Here is a 13,251-nt window from a genome sequence, read left to right as displayed (position 1 = left end):
GGCAAAAAAGAAGGGCTTTCTGTCTCTTATTGAATATCCCCATTTCTGGCCTCAGTCAGACCACTCAAAAAACACTCCCTCCAACTTTTATCAGCTTAAACCTGGCACAGACATGTGGTGTGTGAAAGGATGTAGGTTGTTATTCAGTGCCTCTGGCATATCATGTTAAGATGAAAAACATAAGTTTGCTACTTTAAGGGGAACTGTCAGTCCAAGGTCATCATTCCCCAGCAGGCCACAGAAAGAGCCACACCACAAATAATGTTCTGGGTGTGGGACAAGCGTCTGGTTAGTGTCTCCATTTGGGAGAAGCAAAGAGAACAGCATTTCCTCCAAATACCAGATCAATCATTTAGGGGCAATTCATCTTCTACTAAAATGATCTCAAGTTCACGACTAATAAGACCACAGATGCCTTTTTATGGTTGAGTTACCCACACACAACTCGGCACCATATTCTAGGTCAGGTCACAACTGCGTAATAGGCCTCAAACTTGGCAATTTCATGTTCTTCTGTCTTCTTCTTGCCCAACCCACACTGAATTACACACTGACCAAAGCTCCCCTGGAGTCACATGGAATGAGGATTTGGCTCTAAATCTCCAAATTTGCAGCCCAAAATGGAGGCCTCCCTGGGCCAACTAAGCTTTTCCATTTCACTTCCAGAGGGCTGCCATGCTCTTTCCAGAGCCCTACACAGAATTCACTAGGCTGCATTTTCCTGTTGATGGTCCAGGCTATGCATGTATAGATAGGGGAATCACAGATGGCCCTTAAACTATAAAGTTACCCCCAAATTCAAGAGAAAAATGAGACTCATTTGTTTACAGAATGAACTTGAACTGCAAGGAGCACAGAGGGAAACAGATCTTAGGAAGAGAGAAGGAAAAGAGTAAATAAAATTTTGTCTTTGTTTCCCCTCTTTTCAAAATCAATTTTGCCAAATTGTTAATTATCCTTGAAAGGATGTGAAGTGCAGTAAGGAGGAAGTCAATGTTAGCATTTCAGATATCCTGGCATATGTCACGTGCGGTCTCTGGGACATCCAAGATGACATGGACTGACACGTCGCTCCAAGCACTGCTCTACATTACAATTATATTTGTGTAATTGATCCATTCCTGGCATGTAAAGCCCTGACCTCTGGGTGCTGAGGGATTAAAATATCAGTCACAGGGTTTAAACTGTTGTCCTTATGTAGGTGGATGTTAACTTCTATTTGGCTGTGTCCCTGGACTTTTAGTTTGCTTAAACAATGTAACACTCAAGTCAAATAGTGGTCTGAGGACTCATTGGGGTTCACTGCTTTCCTTCCTGCCTCCTGATTTGTATCTCATATTTCTATATTACACCATTAGCATTCCACCCTGGGACAACTACTATAGCCATGTACACATGCAGAGCTGAGCTCAGTGTCTCGTACAAAAAGATGCTGAGTGAATGACACTGAGATGCTTACACCCTTCTTCTTGGGTCCCATCTTTATCAAGAATCCATCCTGCATGTTCCCACTAGATTTCTTTTGCTTAAAAGTCTGTAATGATGTACAGTGGCTTAGCTTTGTGTTATTTGCCTAAGGATAGCTTCATTCAAATCTTTGACCAAAATAATGAATAAGAAGACGTCACAGAGCTCTGTGATGTTTCACTACAGATGTTCTAATTTCCACCTAAACATGTAGATCCAGCCTCTGTGGTTTGTTTGTTTATAAGAATCTCAATCAAAATTAATTCAATGTGAATTTATTGATATTCAGAAACTTGAATAAAAGAGGAAAACATTGTTCCAACCTTCAAAGAACTTCCAATCAGATGAGGGTATGTGTGTGTGTATCAGATGGAGGCGGGGGTAAGGGATGGGGGAGTTGGGGAGGTGAGGGGCAGGGGAAGTGTTTGGATGAGTATATAAATAGCCACAGTTTACCAAAGAAGTGCAAAGTACCTCAGGGTTCAAGAGAGGAGAAAGGTTACATTTGATTGAGGAAGTTCAGAGCAGCTTTATGAAGTAACATATACCTGCTTCCCACATCACTTCTGATCATCATTCCCATGACTTTCCTCCACAATTTTTTTTTGGAGGTTCTGGCCAACAGCTTATTTCAGTCTTTCCCTTTCCTGACCACAGCACCCACCTGGCCATTCTTCCACCTTCAGCACTTAGCAGATCTTCTCTCTCTTTTGCCAGCTATCCTCCTCAAAAACTCTAACAATCATGTTGTTAACATTGTAGTATGCTACTATCCACTCCAAACTCATTTACCCACTTAAAGAGTCATACCTTAGCCTTCATCACCACTTGAAATTGTTCTACTCCAATAATGCAGACTTTGAAATTTCTCTGTTGTATGATGCCCCTCACCCCTCTTCCATTTCTCTTATCATTTTACATTTAACAAAATTTTTTCTTGTCCACACTGTCATCTTCATTCTGTCCCTTTATCCTTCACCATCTTCTATAACCTCCACCCCAATTTTGTCCTTAGTTATTTTCTTCCTTAGCCTGGAGTTTCTGGTTAGCCTATTAAACAATGCATGTTCTTGCCAGGTAGAATCCCTTGACCTGCTGCCGTTATATCTCTGTCAACCTTCAACTGCCTTGCTTCAGTGAGGGCTTCATAGCTACACTTCCAATCCTTTTATTCATCTCTTGAAGACTTGGTGAAACAATTCCAATATCTATGTTTCGGATCTTTACTCCTCTCCTCAAAATTCCCAATATCACCTTTAAGAAAGAATCTTTCCTCTCAACTCATTGAAAAGATGTAGACCAAAGCTGTTGAATAGAATCTCCTATGCTGATATAAATATTCCATATTTGCACTATCCAATATGGTAGCCACTGAGCATGTACAGCTATTGAACACTGAAAATGTGGCTAGTGAGACTGAGGTACTGAATTTTAAATTTTATTTAATTTTAATTAAAATTTAAATAGCAACATGTAGCTAGTGGCTACACTATTGGACACCATAGAGACCAGCATTGTCCAACAGAAATATAATAGTTTCATAAATAATTTCAAATTGTCTAGTAGCTACATTAAAAAAGTAAAAAAAGTAGAAATTAATTTTATATAACTAATAATATTATTTTCATATAATTAATGTATTTTATTCAACCAAATACTTGAAAATCTTATCATTTTAATATGTAATCAATATAAAATTATTAATGAGATATTTTAATATTGAAACCAAGCTTTCTATATCTGACATATATTTTATGCTTCTAGCACATCTCAATTCTGACACTAAATTTTCATGGAAAATATTTGATCTGTATTAGCTTTCATAAAATTTACAGTTGAAAACATAGATTCACATACCAAGTTGTTCCAAACATACTTAAAAGTTTTCCATTAACTTAATCAAGTATCAGCTTTTTGTTTGCAATTTCAATTAATTAAAATTAGATAAAATTAAAAATTTATTTCCTCGGTCACATTGGCTACATTTCAAGTGCTCAATTGCCAAATGTGGCTAGTGGCTGCCATATAGGATAGTGCAGAAAGGATGGTTTGATGTTCTCTCCAGCCTTAAGTCTCTTAATATCTTGGGTCTTGCTCTTCCTTCACTAGGTTGTCTAAGGAGGTCACATCTTGCTTAATCACCCTCATCCCCGCTGCTTCTCTAAACCTTCCCTACCAACCTCAGGATTTTATTTAAATTTACTAATCCCCATGGCCCCCTTCTTATTCCCATCAATGATTCCTCCTTGTCATGATTCCTTCTCCTTTTTGTACCAGTGGCTCTACAGGCCAACAGCATCAGCATCACCTGAAAACTTGTTAGAAGTGTAATTCTCAGCTTCACCCTACACTTACTGAGTGAGAAACTCTATGGGTGGGGCCTGGCTGTCTGTGTTTTCACAAGCCCTCTAGGTCAGGGGTCCCCAATCCCTGGGCCGCACAGCAGGAGGTGAGCGGCAGGCGAGTGAGCAAAGCTTCATCTGCCTCTCCCTATCGCTCCCCATTGCTGGCATTACCGCCTGAACCATCCCTCCCCCCACCCCCCATCCATGGAAAAACTATCTTCCACGAAACAGGTCCCTGGTGCCAGAAAGGTTGGGGACCGCTGCTCTAAGGAATCCTGATCCATGCTACAGTTTGAGAACCACTGGTTTATAGAAAAGTGTACTTGAAAGACACACTAAAACTAATAAAAGTGTATAGAGTGGTGGCAGGAGACAAAGTGGATGGAAAGAAGGCTAGAAGTGAGTTTTTTTTAATATTGTTATGATTGTGGAATCATTTAAATGTTCAACTAAAATTTTCTTAAAAAGAGGAGAATATTTACAATATACTGATGGGCTCTTCCCAACCCCCATTTTGTTCCATTTGGTTTTCGGTGGGGCTTGGACTTTAGTAAATTTTAAAACCTCTCCAGGTGATTCTATAAAATACACAATTCAATACTTTTTAGTATTCTTACAGAGTTGAGCAAACATCACCTCAATCAATTTTATAACACTATCATCACCACAAAAAGAAACCCCATACCTACTAGCAGTCACTCCAACTGCCCACCAAACTCCCTCCAGACTTTTATTATTTCTTAGATTTCTCGGACTTAGATTATTTCTTATTTTGTAACAAGCAGTTTAAGAAATAATGCCATTAACCATGATATATTTACGTAAAATATATTTTTCAGACATTCACATTAATTTTGGCAATAATAAAATAAGTCTCTGGGTCATAGTTACTTCCCTAGGCCTAAAACTTTTAAAAATATGTAGAGTATGTGAAGTTTTTGCAAACAATAGTCAAAGCTGCTTTTAACTTGGAGATGAACTGGATCCTCACTGAAGAGAGAAAAGGATCTCCTTATTCCCAACTACTAGTAATAGGTCCAAATTTACACAGAAGTAAGTGAGGGAATGCTGAATGAAAGGCCTCCGCCCAAACCAAAAAAAAAAGGGGGGGGGGAAATGGAGTCCAGAAACTTTCTTTGACTCAGACTATGCTGAGTATCCTAGAAAAGGGCAGAGGAAAGCCACTAGGACAAACAAAAGACTGGAATATTTAACTCAGCCTTGACGGGAACTTTCCAAACAGCGCCTTCCTTGATCTCCTAGGGCCAGAGGATGATAAGATGGTTTGTGGGCTCTGGCTGGTGTCACAGGGATGAGAGGTTGCACATGAGCTCCCACCCTCCCCACTCATCTCTGAGGATGGCTTTGTTCTCCCCAGCCCTCGGGGCTTGTGTTCTGCGGGAGGCTAGGACAGTTTTTGTTATCGACTAGACATATCAGTTTCAATGACAATCATCCTCCTAAAACGTGCACACACACACACACACACACACACACACACACACACACACACACACACACACGTTATTTCTCTTGCTTTCCTCCCTAGCTCTGAAAATGTAAGTTTTAAAGAGAAAGGAAAAAAGATAAGGGTGAGAGAAGAAAAAAACTATATCATCTGGGAAGTTCAGTGATGACCCTAGAACCATCTCTTAACCCACGCCAGGGAGTTTGCTTCTAAAACTATATGTACTTAAAGAAATATATTTCCTCAGAGCACGCACCAGGAAGGTTAACGCAGGCTGTGGCATAAAGAATCTTGAGAGGAAAGATATAATAGATATCTTGGGAGGGAAGGGAAATACCACATGCAATGAAATGAAATGAGAAAGGAGGGTGGTAGAGGGAAAAGGAAAAAAATCCCTAGCTAATAACATGTTCTTTCCTTCCTTCTTAACACAATGACACACATGACTTAATGAAGCCAGTGAGTTCTGAGACTGATGTAAAAGTTCCAAAAAAAATACTCCTCAGCAAAGGCCCCTGGGTAAATGGTGTCATTTCTAATTTCTCCAGTTCCCGTGATTTAGAGCAGACCCAGGATCTGAAATTCACACCAGCTCTTTGTGCACCAGGGTCCGGGGCAACCAGGGCCCAGGCCTGGGGAGCAGCAATGCAGACTTCCTATGTGATTTCACCACCGCAGCCCTGCTTTGTCTCACATTTAAAATAATTTGCCAGGTAAAAATAAACTTCTCAGAATCACAGAGTGAAAAATGTACTTAACAATTCAATCCCTGTAAGTTTGGGATTGACAGAGAAAGTGCAGCCTAGGCTAATTAAATTACCCAACATGTATTTGAATGGTGGTTTCACTGGTGAGTTTATTAATTCACATCGTTATCATTGTTATTATTACTGCAACTCTGTAAATTATGCTTTTCATGAGATAGTGAAATGTGCAAGTGAAACGTGCAGGCTCTTAGCTCTCAGACATACCCTGCTTAGCTGTTGGTTTCTCTCCTGAGTACCATTCTTAGAAAGCAAACTTCATTTCTCATAAGTCCCATGTCCCCAGATGGCATGTTCTGAGTTATTTTTGTGTATTACTTTTTGGAAATAATTAAAATCTACCAGTACTTTTCATTTTCCCTCAGCTTTTTCCAGTAATTCTCACGATAGAAATAAGTATGGTTCATGACGCCAGCTCCTTGCAGGGTAGTTTCCCTACACTTAGCTGATTTGCAAAACTCAGACTCCAGGTTTAAATCCAGTGGAATCAGAACTGCTCTTTACTCCTTAGGGACAATTTGTGGTACACATATAGGAGTTTTTGCAGTCCATGTCATTAAAGATTAATTGCCAATTGTATATATGCTCATTTGCCCCCAAATTTGGGGCAAATTTGAGAAGACTTAACTGAAATGAGCAAAATTTAGCTATAAAATATATTAGGCAAGCATGCCAAGTCTTCTTGATTCAAGAAGCGTCTTGCCTTGTGAAAGATGATTCCTAACTCTGGGATAAAACAATTTTGACTCCTAGGTCATGCTCCTCAAAGTGTGGTCTCTGGACCAACAGCATGGGCATCACCTGGGGGCTTGTTAGGAATGCAGAATCTGAAACCAATCCCAGACCTACTGCAGTTATCAACACCCCCAGCTGATTCACACGCACGCTGAAGTTTGAGGAGTGCTCCCAGAGTATGGAGGAGTAAAGAGATAAGTCTTCTCACCCCACCCCTCCCCACCAGCAGCATCCTGCCACTATGATTTCCTACAGCAACTCTTGAAATATACTACATTGACAAACTTAGAAATTATACTCTTAATATATATTCCCATAATGAAGAAGTTAATGCAATCTACCCAGTATCTATCTCAAAAAATAAACAACATAAATGAAACACCTATTGCCAAAATGGTCTAACCTGCAACTCATGCTGGTTTGGAGGAAAAAATGAAGTGTGCTGTATGATCATTAGATAACTGACCTCATACCCTATAATTCAATCACCTTTAACTCCACGCCCTAGAGATTGCTAATGTTACGTAGTGAAAAAGTCATCAGGATATAGATGCCTGCAAGACATCACTTCCCCCCAAAAAACTTTTATAGAAAAAAAAGAATAAAAGATTGCATTAAAGAAACATTAAAAAGTTATTTCAAATATTTAACATATTAATTTGCAAAGTGAAAAGGCTAATTTCAAATCTACTTTCTTCCCTACCATTAAGGCTTCCTTGAATTTCATACCATGACAAAAGTAGCTTATTCCAGGATCCACTTCTACTGATAACACCATTGTATATTTATTTGGTGAATCACAGTTACAAAGAACTTTTGCATATAACAATGACATTTCTCTTTTAATTTTCATCTCAAATTAAGAAAAATTGATTTTCTCTCCCTCACTCATAAAAATATTCATGGCAAATAATTAGGTATTTCAATAATCATAAGTATGATAAAATGCTTTGCATTAGAAAGAACTCACTGTAGTTCTTGGCAAAAAAAAAAAAAAAAATTCTAGTTCTTGGAGGAAGGTTCTCACTTAGAATTATTTTCAGCACAGAAAAGTAGCATGTCTAAAAAGGACCATCACTTTACAGAAATAGTTTTCCGGGTGTTTTATACTAACTTCAACCATCTTCAGGGAGATACAAATAAAATGTTTTTCATGTATAGTAACTGTGATCCTCTTCTAAAAACAAATACACACTTTGAGTTTAAAAAATCCCTTGGTGATATGAACAGGAAGAGCTTTCACCATGGTCCTAATGCATTCTGAATTATTGCGGAAGAGCTCTGGGAATCCCTAGCTCCTAGCATAAAAATAGTTGTTCTGCTCCTCCCTGAAACATTTTGCAGAAGACAGTACTTTACTAAAGCAAAAATTCTCTACTGAGATTCATGGATATCTGTGGACAGTATGTTTTGGTTTGTGTTAGAATTGTTTCTAAGATGGTTGCTCTTCATGGCTCCAGCTGATGTTACAGATGCAGCATGGCAATGGGGAAGACCAAGTTCAGGGTGGGGTTATTCTCTGGGCTCACAGCTGAGGAAGAACAAAACTGTGAGGAAAGGCTCTGCAAGACCAAGTTTGTCTGGATGGAGAGAAACAACCTGGAAAGGAGGGAAGGGGAGCATAGGGGTAGGGTGACAGTGGGTGGATGGAGGTGGAAGGGAGGCAGAAGGGAGGAAATTAGCAACAACTTAAGGGAATAGGGGGAAGAGTTGCTGCTCTGGTTGGGGTTAGGGTAGGCTATAAAACAGTGCCCAGGAAGTATCAGAGCTTGTCCACATCTACCACAGGTGAAGGCATCATGGAGGTCTCAACTAGGGAACTTGGGAACTAAATCTAGGTCAAGGACTGCTGAATGGAATCAGAATGAGAGTCACCATCTCAGGGGTGGGTTCTGAGAAGTCTGTCCAAGGAAACATGGTAGGGAGATAAGAGATTTCCCTAGTTGGGGATGGGTTGGAATAAAAAGGATGACAAGCCCCAGAAGGTTGCTCAGGAGTTATAAGACATCAGGGTCTTAACTGAGGGACAAACATCCCATTCTCAGTGACCCCTTTTCTCCAGTGGCCAAAAGCCAGAAAACAATTCAGTGTAGCGCTCTTAAGCAGGCACCACCCTCTTGAATTCCACCAGAACTCCTAATGGAGCTGGAGAAATATTGGCCCATTATAGACCCTGCAGAACACCAAAGAGTAGATTTGAAAAAGCTAAACTGGACTGGGGGTGGGCAGCAGCAGATGCAAAGAGGTGAGGCTATGTAAACTTAAAAGAACAATCCATGTGGGGTAGAGTAGGGTAAAAAGAGTCCTAGTCCTGCTAAGCTGAGCTGGGTCTTAAGGAATGTGATAATCACAGGAAGAAGGAAAAAGGAACATTTATTTAGCACACAGATTGTTCTTAGGCACCATGATAGACGCCCACAATAAGCAAAACTGTTGCAATATTCCTGATCTGTACCATAGAACTTAGCTGTGAGGGTAGGGAGAAAGACTATCTTCTAGAGATTTTAGTACCTTAGAGCTAAAAGACATGTTGGAGATATTATTGTGGATAAAATGGTCATAAGGGATAAAAAGATAACCAAGTAATACAACATGAAAGCATCTTGAAAATTATAAATATGGGATACATATATGAAAATTTATCCTGTGATAGGAAAAATAGAAGTGAAGATTTTTTTGTGTGAGATCCAGTCTAATGGCTTTGCATTCAAAATGCATAATAATTGTTCATATGTCGATCAATCCTTGAAACAAAACTTCCTGAGAGTTGAAATAAGAATACATGACAAGGATCAGAACTCGCAGATACTCGGTGTTAAAGAAATTTTAACATTTACCCTATTATTACTGTTAGTTAATATGGCAAGAATCTAGACATTTCAGCATTTCTATGTGCATTTCTAGAAAATATTATGAATGGCAATCCTATACTTTCTGTGTCTGTAAGAATCAAGGTACTATTTAATTCCCAATATTTTTATTACTTTGGATTTTTATCTCTATTAAGTGTTTTTACAGATCTAATTGAAATGCCATCCTCTCCTCTGTGAGGACTTGGTTACTTCTGGGAAGTTAGCCTCCCCTTTCTCAGGGTCCCATGGCCTCTGCTCAGCCCTCTCTTGGAGCACTGTAAGTTATTTACCCACTATGTGCATCACCCATTAGGTTTTGAGCAGCTTGATACAGGGACTATGTTAATATATCCTTATAGCCTGGCAGTATGTGGCACACACTATGTAGTCAATAAATATTTGTTAAATAAGTAAATAAAAAAGCAAGTTGAGAGTGTAAGATGTGCATGCTAATTGAAACCAACTGCATAGACTCAAGGCCTGAATCAATTGGAAAGTTTTGAATATCATGAAGATTGGGAAAGATATTTTCATGGGTAACTCCCTCCTCCTGCAAGTGTTTGTTAAGTGTCATCATCTTACTCTCTTGACCACCCCCACTAAAATTGAGCTCCCCACCCCAGCCCTGCACTCCCATTCCGCTCTTACCCTGTTCTATTTTTCCAACAGTATTTATCAGGTTTACTCATTGTTTTTCTTCCTCAGTGGAATATAAAGCTATGAGAGCAAGAGGGTTTTTTTTTCTGTTTTGTTCACTTCTACATCCTGAATGCCTATAACTGGAGCGGAAGCATAAGTAGATGCTCAATGCATATTTGTTGAATAAATGTATTAATGAATAAAAACCTGGTCAAAAGCATTTGCTTTTTGTTTTGTTGACTGGGAAAGTAGACTCAAAGATTTAGATAAGTTTATAGACTTGCATATTTATGGGTTACAAAAAGATGGATAGGATTATCTTATGACCTTCAAGGTGGGCATCAAGTGTCAGAATATATGATGCATCTCTCATGAGGCATTACAAGTCTAATGCAGTGTATTTTGATAAAGATGTTTCATAGGACAGAGCCAGTTCTAATTAAGCTTTAAACAAACAATAATAGTTACTTCTGATGAACAATTTTTAGGCTGAAACCCTCGGGTGCCATATTTTCTCTTGTAAGGGTGTTTTTGCACCAACCATTTTAGTCAAAGGCTTTTACAAAAGTACAACATAAATCATTATTTAGTATTTGTTGTTTTACAGCCATTATTGAGGCCAAATCCATCAAGATGAAGAGAAAGAATGTGCATTTATACCACTTAACGTTTTGTGGAATTTTGGTAAAGAAGTCCGCTTTGTCAAAAATAATTTCCGGGCTTCCCTGGTGGCGCAGTGGTTGAGAGTCTGCCTGCCAATGCAGGGGACACGGGTTCGAGCCCTGGTGTGGGAAGATCCCACATGCCGCGGACCAAGTGGGCCCGTGAGCCACAACTACTGAGCCTGCGCGTCTGGAGCCTGTGCTCCGCAACAAGAGGCCGCGATAGTGAAAGGCCCGCGCACCGCGATGAAGAGTGACCTCCGCTTGCCACAACTAGAGAGAGCCCTCGCACAGAAACTAAGACCCAACGCAGCCAAAAATAAATAAATAAATAGATAAATTTCTTTAAAAAAAAAATAATAATAATAATAATTTCCGAATATTGAAGGGAGAACGTGAGTGGGGCAGGGTTTCGGTTGAGGGGTTTGGGGTCCTGTTTCACCCGCCACCGGGGTGGAGCAGATATTCCGGACCCGGAGAGACTGCAGTGTCCCGAGAGGCTGCCTGTCAGGAGGGCTGTCATTTCCGCAGGCCAGAAAAGGGAGCTCGGGTACCTTCCAGCGTGTGAGACCCAGCGCCCCGCTCCCGCTCCCCGCAGGCTTTCGTCCCCGCCATGGCTGAGCTAATCCAGAAGAAGCTACAGGGAGAAGTGGAGAAATATCAACAGCTACAGAAGGACTTGAGTAAATCCATGTCAGGGAGGCAGAAACTAGAGGCACAACTAACAGAAAATAATATCGTGAAAGAGGAACTGGCCCTGCTGGATGGATCCAATATGGTCTTTAAACTTCTGGGTCCCGTGCTGGTCAAACAGGAGCTGGGGGAAGCTCGGGCCACAGTGGGGAAAAGGCTGGACTACATCACGTCTGAGATTAAGCGATACGAATCCCAGCTCCGGGACCTAGAGCGACAGTCAGAGCAACAGAGAGAGACCTTTGCTCAGCTGCAGCAGGAGTTCCAGCGGGCCCAGGCAGCAAAAGCGGGGGCTCCTGGGGAGGTCTGACCCTGTCCTGGCGGGGGTGGGGGGTAGGGGAGGAAATGAGGCAGCTCTAGGGTCTATACTGTAGCTAATAAAATGTGAAAATACCTGGCCAAAAAAATAATAATAATAATTTCCATGTCTCTGAGCCAATTCCACAGACACACACTCCTTTCTCTTATCTCATCATCACTATATATGCAAGTTCCCTACCACAGAGCATGGTGCTAGCCACTAAGAATGTCGAAAGCGATCAATCGTGGTCTCTGCTCCACCCTGTTGGGGAGATAGGAACTACCCATAAACAGCACTGGGGAGTCAGGTTGAGGGTCATAGGAGTAGTGCGGACAAAAGAGCCATAGAATTTCAGGGGAAGAAGTGAGAATGAGAGTTGTGGAGGTTATGTTGGAGGAGTTAAAATTTGATATAAATTTTGAAAGAATTTTACAAAATGAAGATGAAAGAGTTTTTCTTCTAAGCCAGCTGCATCTTCTAACTGGTCTTCTGGTTTACGGGGGTAAAATCTTCAGTCTCAATGCTTCTTGATTTTTTTCCCTACAAAATAGCTGTGAGTACACTCCGCCTCCAACGTGCTGACTCCCTGAATTGTTTTACATGATACAAATTTCTAATTTAGGAAAGTTGGAATTTCTTCTCATGTTAACTAAGTATGCTGATCATATCATTTTAATCAAAAATAGAATTTTAAGGCAAAACTGGTTTGTTTTCAGTGGCTTCCATGTGACCATCCAAATGTGAGAGGATTTTATTCTCCCAAATACAGACTAAAGCATATTTTAAAGGATAATTCATTAGTATTTAAGAAATCTTTTCTAGGATGAGCCCCAAATTTTGTTTTTACTCGTTTTTTCAAATAAACTCATTTTTTGTTTTTTTTGTTTTTCTTTTTGTTTTTTGCATAGTAAAGGTGGTATGAGTAAAATATAAAAATACAGAAATGCTTTAAAAGTCTTTGATCCCACTTCATACTCACTGCTAATATTTTGGTAAGAGTAAGCAGCATTCAGTTATTGAATGTATGCTTGGACCCCAAATAACACTTAAGTCTGTCTTCATGGGAGCATTACAAAGTAAGCATTAATGTTTACTTTGAGAATTTGAGTGCTGCTCCCCAGCTTTTCTTTCTTAATCCCTCAGATGAAATATTTCTTAACCTTCTTTATAGAGGAGCATTTAAAAATGGTGCATGTTCATTGTTGCGAGCATTCCCGACTGGTGAACAGATAAATGGATCACCCCGTTGTCCTTGCACCTGCTTGAGACGGTCCTAACGTGCTTTGCCAGAGTGTAGTGGATGCATCTGCTTTACAAGTTAACCG

At 40.1% G+C, this 13,251-nt stretch overlaps 1 protein-coding gene and 1 pseudogene across 2 annotated transcripts in view; one reads left to right on the top strand and one right to left on the bottom strand.

The window, feature by feature from the left end:
• Window positions 1–13,251, bottom strand: part of SEM1 (SEM1 26S proteasome subunit) — a 294,022-nt gene that overhangs the window by 113,449 nt on the left and 167,322 nt on the right. The window lies entirely within an intron of this gene.
• LOC309665533 (prefoldin subunit 6 pseudogene) lies at window positions 11,311–11,977 on the top strand (annotated as a pseudogene). Its single transcript has one exon. The product of its transcript is annotated as a prefoldin subunit 6 pseudogene (transcript).

Source organism: Balaenoptera physalus (genome assembly GCF_965194825.1).
Source record: "Balaenoptera physalus genome assembly, chromosome: 8".
NCBI classification, from domain to species: domain Eukaryota; kingdom Metazoa; phylum Chordata; class Mammalia; order Artiodactyla; family Balaenopteridae; genus Balaenoptera; species Balaenoptera physalus.
The sequence above is the reverse complement of the archived record's forward strand: the minus strand, read 5'-3'. Positions and strand labels throughout refer to the sequence as shown.